The following is a 6,408-nucleotide window of genomic DNA, read 5'->3' as shown; positions in this document are numbered from 1 at the left end:
CCTTTTAAAATTGAATAGTTTATTTCTGTGAAAGAAGTATTTAAACTTTCAATATTTTAACTTTTTGTTTTTATTTCTTTTAGAAAAGGCCAATATACCTATCACACTTTGGAAGTAAAAATGCACACTTTCGTGTGTACCTAAAAAAAAAAAAAATCATTGAAAATCAAGGCCAAAGGTAGTGCAATTTTTTCATAAGATTTTAAAAAAAGGGAATGATAGTCTTTGAAAGAAAACAGTAGGCATCCAGCACTGGACAAAACGTGGGTATCAAAGATGAATAATCTTTGGAGATTCTGGCAGTGTTTTCCCAGACAAGTCAAGTGGAAAGTGGAGAAATTATCTGTGTAATTTTGGACACATACAATGCAGTTTATCAAAGGTTTTGTTCTGTGGCCTGAATTTACTGGGTCCTACCTATACATTGAACATGTTTTGCCTGTCTTTTTTTTTTTCAACTTGCCAGTTCACTTTACATGTTAGTATAATGTTTACACGGGTGAGTTGGATAAATTATAAAACATATAAATTCAAAATTGGCAGATAGAATCACCAAGTATCTATCCTCTTTTACTTTCAAATGAGGAATTTTGTTTTTCTGAATTACACAGATCATCACTTCCTATTTCCTGTTCTGGACCTGTATAAAAATGTCTACACAGTAGAAGTGACATCAAGGTTTAATAAGTATATCAATGATTGGCACATATAAAAATTGTTGAACCAAATACTCTGAACTTGGCTAATTTAGTTACTACAAGGCCTCCATTATCCAGTTTTATTTTTTACACGATTGACCTTGCCTTGTAGCTGGTGCTGTGTAGACCTGTGTTGAAAACACAATCGGAATATATGAATAATTGAATAAACAGCATTATGGTGAGGCAGAGACACATGGAGAAGTGTTAAAAAAAAAATGGGCTTCCTGCCTTTCTGCCTCTTTTTTATGCAGTCATCTGTGTTACATCTATCCTGCCTAAGAAAAAGCTGCACGTCCTACCTTCAGAGTACAAAAAGGTACATCTGAAACTCAAGACTCTCACTGATTGGAGAGCTTGTGGAAAACAAAACACACCATGCCAATAAATGAGATGAAAACTTGAGTTTGCCTTTTTAACTATTTATGTTCTAAGTTAAGCTTTGATAACATTCAAATGTCAAATTCTCTCATTCTTATAAAAAGTTGAATTAATTGCCTGTATTTATTTTAGCAATTATTCAATGTATTTCCAGTATAGGATGTATAGTATAATTAATTTTTTGTAAATAAAATATTTTTGATAAGATTATTGCCTTTTTTTCTAAGGGAAGGGGGAACTTTGTTTTCCTGATTATAATGGTATGAATTTAGGAAGGGGGGTTTTAAAAAAAATGATGGTTGGTAAAAAAGAATATGTCATTTAATGTTACTTATTATTAGGTAGAAATCCCTAAAACTGGTGTGGTTTGAAAACCTGGAAAACCACAGAGAGAGGAGAGAGACTGCTTAATTATCATTACCCTTGTCTATAATCTTCTCTTTCTTCTGCTTCCCTTGAAAGCAGCACAAATTTAGACAATTTTTTAAATTATAGTAACTTATAGCAGGAAAAAAAATCAAAGATATGCAGAAATATGATAAGCAAGCTTGTTTATTTCAGCATTATTCAGAAATAATAAAACCTTAACCTAAAATCAAATGATGAGGGCAATAATTAAATAAATCATGGCATTTCTAAAAAATGGGACATCATTAGCTATTGAACACAATGTTCTCAGAGAACACGTGGATTTTGGAGAAATGTCACATTAAAAAAATAACCATTTTGTACAGTAACATCCCAATTTTATAAAAGTGAAGATGTTTAAACATGATTATCTCTAATACTGGGAATGACCGATTTATATTCTGTATATGTTTTTGTATTTTCCAAATACTATAAATATGTTTTTATAATCAGGAAAAAAAAGACAATAAATATCGACTTTTTAAAAAGTGGGTTGGGACATCTAACAGCATTTTCTAATTAGAGGAACTTTGATAGTAATTATCTCATTTTACCTCTTATCCCTCAAATTCATCTTATTTCCCAGTTCTTTTGTGTTATCTGTTTTCTAAGAATCCTTCATTACTTTTGTACTGCTACATTATAAACTATAGCCACTGAACATTATTGTCAGATAATCCAGAAATATTGATGGTTCTAAACTTAATAATTCACTGATGAAGTCACTTGGTGACAATCTTTTAATGTAAAGAGCCTTAAAGTATACATTTTAGGACTGGGCATGGTAACACATGCCTGTAACTCCAGCAGTGTGGGAGGATTGCTTGAGGCCAGGATTTTGAGACTAGCCTGGGCAACATGGCAGGACCCAGTCTCTACAAACAATTTTTTTTTAAATTAGCCCGGTGTGGTGGCGTTGCCTGTGGTCCCAGCTACTCAGAAGGCTGAAGTGGGAGGATCGCTTTAGCCCCAGAGGTCGAGGAGGCTACAGTGAGCTGTGTTTGCACTACTGCACTGCGGTCTGGGCAACAAGAATGAGAACCTATCTCAAAAACAAAACAAAACAAAACAAAAAAAACCCCACAAAACTATTCTTAATTCACCAGCATTACCAAAACAGGCAACAAGCCAGATATATCCTGCAGCCCATAGTTAATGACCCCCGCTCTTTAGAAATCTGTGGACTTATTTGTACCATTAAGTACTCACACTGACACCTAATTTTTGAGCACATACTATGTTTTAGGCACTACCAGAAGCATGCTTTATAGATTAGTTATTATGTCAGTCCCAAGAAGTTCCATTATTATTACCATTTTAAGCGAGGAAGCTGAATGAAGTTTAAATAAATTTGGTAACTTAATATTATAAAGCCAGTACATTGTAGTGGTGGAATTTAGGTCCAGACATTATGACATCAAGCTTGCCCCTTCAACTAATGCTACTCAGTATTTTATCCACTGTCCAGCAGCATCAGCAGCATGTGGGAATTTATTAGAAATGCAAGTTCGTAGCTTTACCCCAGGCCTACTGAATCAAATTCTCTGGAGAATCTGTTTAATAAGATTCCCATCCAGGTGACTTTTACACACATTAAAGTTTGAGAAGCATTGCCCTAATCTAGTATCTTATATTATTCCCTTCAAACTGCATATCATTTCTAAGATAGTTATTCATTCAAATATTGTATTCTCCCATTGAACTTTTCTACTTCAATATAATTTATGGGTGTTGGCAGATATCTGGTTTTAACTAAGCTTATTAAGTACCTGTTATAGGCTGGGCACTGTGGCTCACGCCTGCAATCCCAGCACTTTGGGAGGCCGAGGCGGGTGGATCACCTGAGGTCAGGAGTTCGAGACCAGCCTGGCCAACATGGTGAAACCCCGTCTCTACTAAATATGCAAAAATTAGCCAGGCATGGGGACTTATGCCTGTAATCCCAGCTACTCTGGAGGCTGAGGCACGAGAATCACTTGAACCCGGGAGGTGGAGGTTGCAATGAGTGGACATCATGCCACTGCACTCCAAACTAGGCAACAGAGTGAGACTCTGTCTCAAAAAAACAAAAAAGTTCCTGTCATGGGCAAGAAATGAAGTGGTGTACACTGTGTCTATACTCAAAGAGCTTACAATTGAGTAAGAGGGATATTTACACTGTAAGTAAGAGGGTAATTACACTGGGATTTGATGTAAAATAGAATAATACTCTTTATACAGAGTGGCATGGGATGTAAAAAGAAGAAGGTGAACATGTACAATTAGCCTCATAACGACAGGTTTTAAGATAGCCTGGTATTTAGGTTGATTCTTTAAAGACGTGCAAACTTGGATGGGAATTAAGGATTTTTCAGGTAAAAGAACATGAATACAGCGATAGTGGTGTGCTTTTAATATGTGGTCCTTTAAACAGAATTAACAAATTTAATTAAAGTGGAAGTTGTAGTTAACCAAGAGTGGGACATGACTATAGATAGTAAATTTGAAGGCCGGGCATGGTGGCTCACGCCTGTAATCCCAGCACTTTGGGAGGCTGAGGCAGGCGGATCACCTGAGGTCAGGAGTTCGAGACCAGCTTGGCCAACACGGCGAAACTCCGTCTCTACTAAAAATACAAAAATTAGCCGGGCGTGGTGGCACATGCCTGTAGTCCCAGCTACTCAGGAGGCTGAAGCCAGAGAATTGCTTGAACCCAGGAGGTGGAGGTTGCAGTGAGCCGAGTTCATGCCATTGCGCTCCAGCCGGGGCAACAGAGCAAGACTGTCTCAAAAAAAAAAAAAAAAAAAAAAAAAAGCAAGTAAATTTGAAGATGGATGATAGAAGACCATAACACAACTGGGAGAAATACTAGAATGAGATATTTACATTACTTTTGATAGATGACACACCCATGGAATTTTTGGACAGGGTTCTAACATTGTCATAAAATAAGGCACTTTATGATGTTTGGTTTCAAAGATCTCACAGAAACAATTGTGTTTATAATTACGATTTGGCCTGAGCATGCTTGTAATACACTGGTATTTCTCTCCCAGTCACCTGACCACATTCATTGTATTTCTTCCAAGGCTGCCTCTTGCTTTACATTCTCAGGTCATCGCCTCTTGCCAATTACCCAAGCACTCTCTTCAGCTTTTGTTTTGGTATAAGAAGCCCGCAACCAGCTAGTTATTATAGTCATTTGATCCCACCTTTGCCATGTCATTCAAATTCATCTCTCATCCTTGTTAAGACTTTTTAAATCTCTTACCTGAACTGTTGAAAATACCTCCTGATGGCTGGGCACAGTGGCTCTCGCCTGTAATACCAGCACTTTGGGAGGCCGAGGCGAGCAGATCACCTGAGCTCAGGAGTTCGAGACAAGCCTGGCCAACATGGCAAAAACCCGTCTCTACTAAAAATACAAAAATTAGCTGGGCATGGTGGCGTATGCCTGTAGTCCCAGCTACTCGGGAGGCTGAGGCAGGAGAATCGCTTGAACCAGGGAGGTAGAGGTTGCAGTGAGCCAAGATCACGCCACTGCACTCCAGCCTGGCACAGAGTGAGACTCCGTCTAAAAAAAAAAAAAGAGAAAGAAAATACCTCCTGACTACCTTTCTATTCTCCATTTCTGTTTCATCCAATGGATTCTTTGCATTTCTGTTAAAATTATCATTCTAAGGCCCAATTCTGAATACAAAGATTTAACTTCACCTCATTGTCAACAAGATAAAAGCATTAAATATGTAAGAAATTATTCAAGACTGATGATTATCTATTTTCTCCCTTGCAGTCCTTTACTCCTACTATTTTTCATGTCCTACTAAACTAGATTTTTTTGCTCCCTCTTGAACACACTTTGCCCTTCTCCTCTGTTAGCATTTGCTCTCAATTTTAAATGGCTTTTCACCTTTGCCCTTCTCCTTTATCTTTGTTAGAGGGTATTTGCTCTCAATTTTAAATGGCTTTTCACTGTTCCCCCATTCTCATATCTACTTGTCAAAATTCTTCCATATTCTTCATTTTACTAGCATATCCTTTCCCCAATACCTCAATTTAAAATGATTTATTTACCTTCACTCTTAGCGTTCTATTTTTATCTCTGTCATGCAGTCCAGACTTTCTTCTGTCTTGTTTTATGAGTATTAGTGCACATGATAACAACCTGGTGGACGAAAAGGTTTCTGAGGCTAAGTCTATGTCTTTATCATTTTTGAATCCTCCATGGTAACTAGCACAGTCAGGTGTTCAATAAAATTAGGTTAATAGGCCGGGCAGTGGTTCACGCCTGTAATCCCAGTACTTTGGGAGGCTGAGGCGGGCAGATCACTTGAGGTCAGGAGTTCAAGACCAGCCTGGCCAATCTGGTGAAACCCCATCTCTACTAAAAATACAAAAAAATAAATTAGCTGGGTGTGGTGGCAGGCTCCTGTAATCCCAGTTACTTGAGAGGCTGAGGCAGGAAAATGGCTTGAACCCAGGAGGTGGAGGTTGCAGTGAGCCAAGATCGTGCCACTGTACTGCAGCTTGGGTGACAGTCTCAAAAAAAAAAAAAAAATGGGGAATAAGTAAATGAACACATGAAGGAACCAGGAAGGATGGATGGACCCAAGTAATAAATATTCTTTTAGGAAAGTTGGTAGTATTCCAGGCATTTGGCTGCAGGATAAGCAGAAATCAGAAATAAGATATCAGAAATAAGATATCAGATATCAGAATTAACAAATTTAATTAAAGTGGAGGTTGTAGTTAACCAAGAGTGAGACATGACTATAGACAGTAAATTTGAAGTCTGGACATGGTGGCTCATGCCTGTAATCCCAGCACTTTGGGAGGCCGAGGCAGGCGAATCACCTGAGGTCAGGAGTTCGAGATCAGCTTGGCATAAGAAATATAGTCATGTAAGTGTGGGGATTTCTGTATGTGATGGGCCTTTCTTGTA

The sequence above is a fragment of the Pan troglodytes genome, chromosome 7 (assembly GCF_028858775.2).
Source record: "Pan troglodytes isolate AG18354 chromosome 7, NHGRI_mPanTro3-v2.0_pri, whole genome shotgun sequence".
NCBI classification, from domain to species: domain Eukaryota; kingdom Metazoa; phylum Chordata; class Mammalia; order Primates; family Hominidae; genus Pan; species Pan troglodytes.
Note: the sequence above shows the minus strand (reverse complement) of the source record.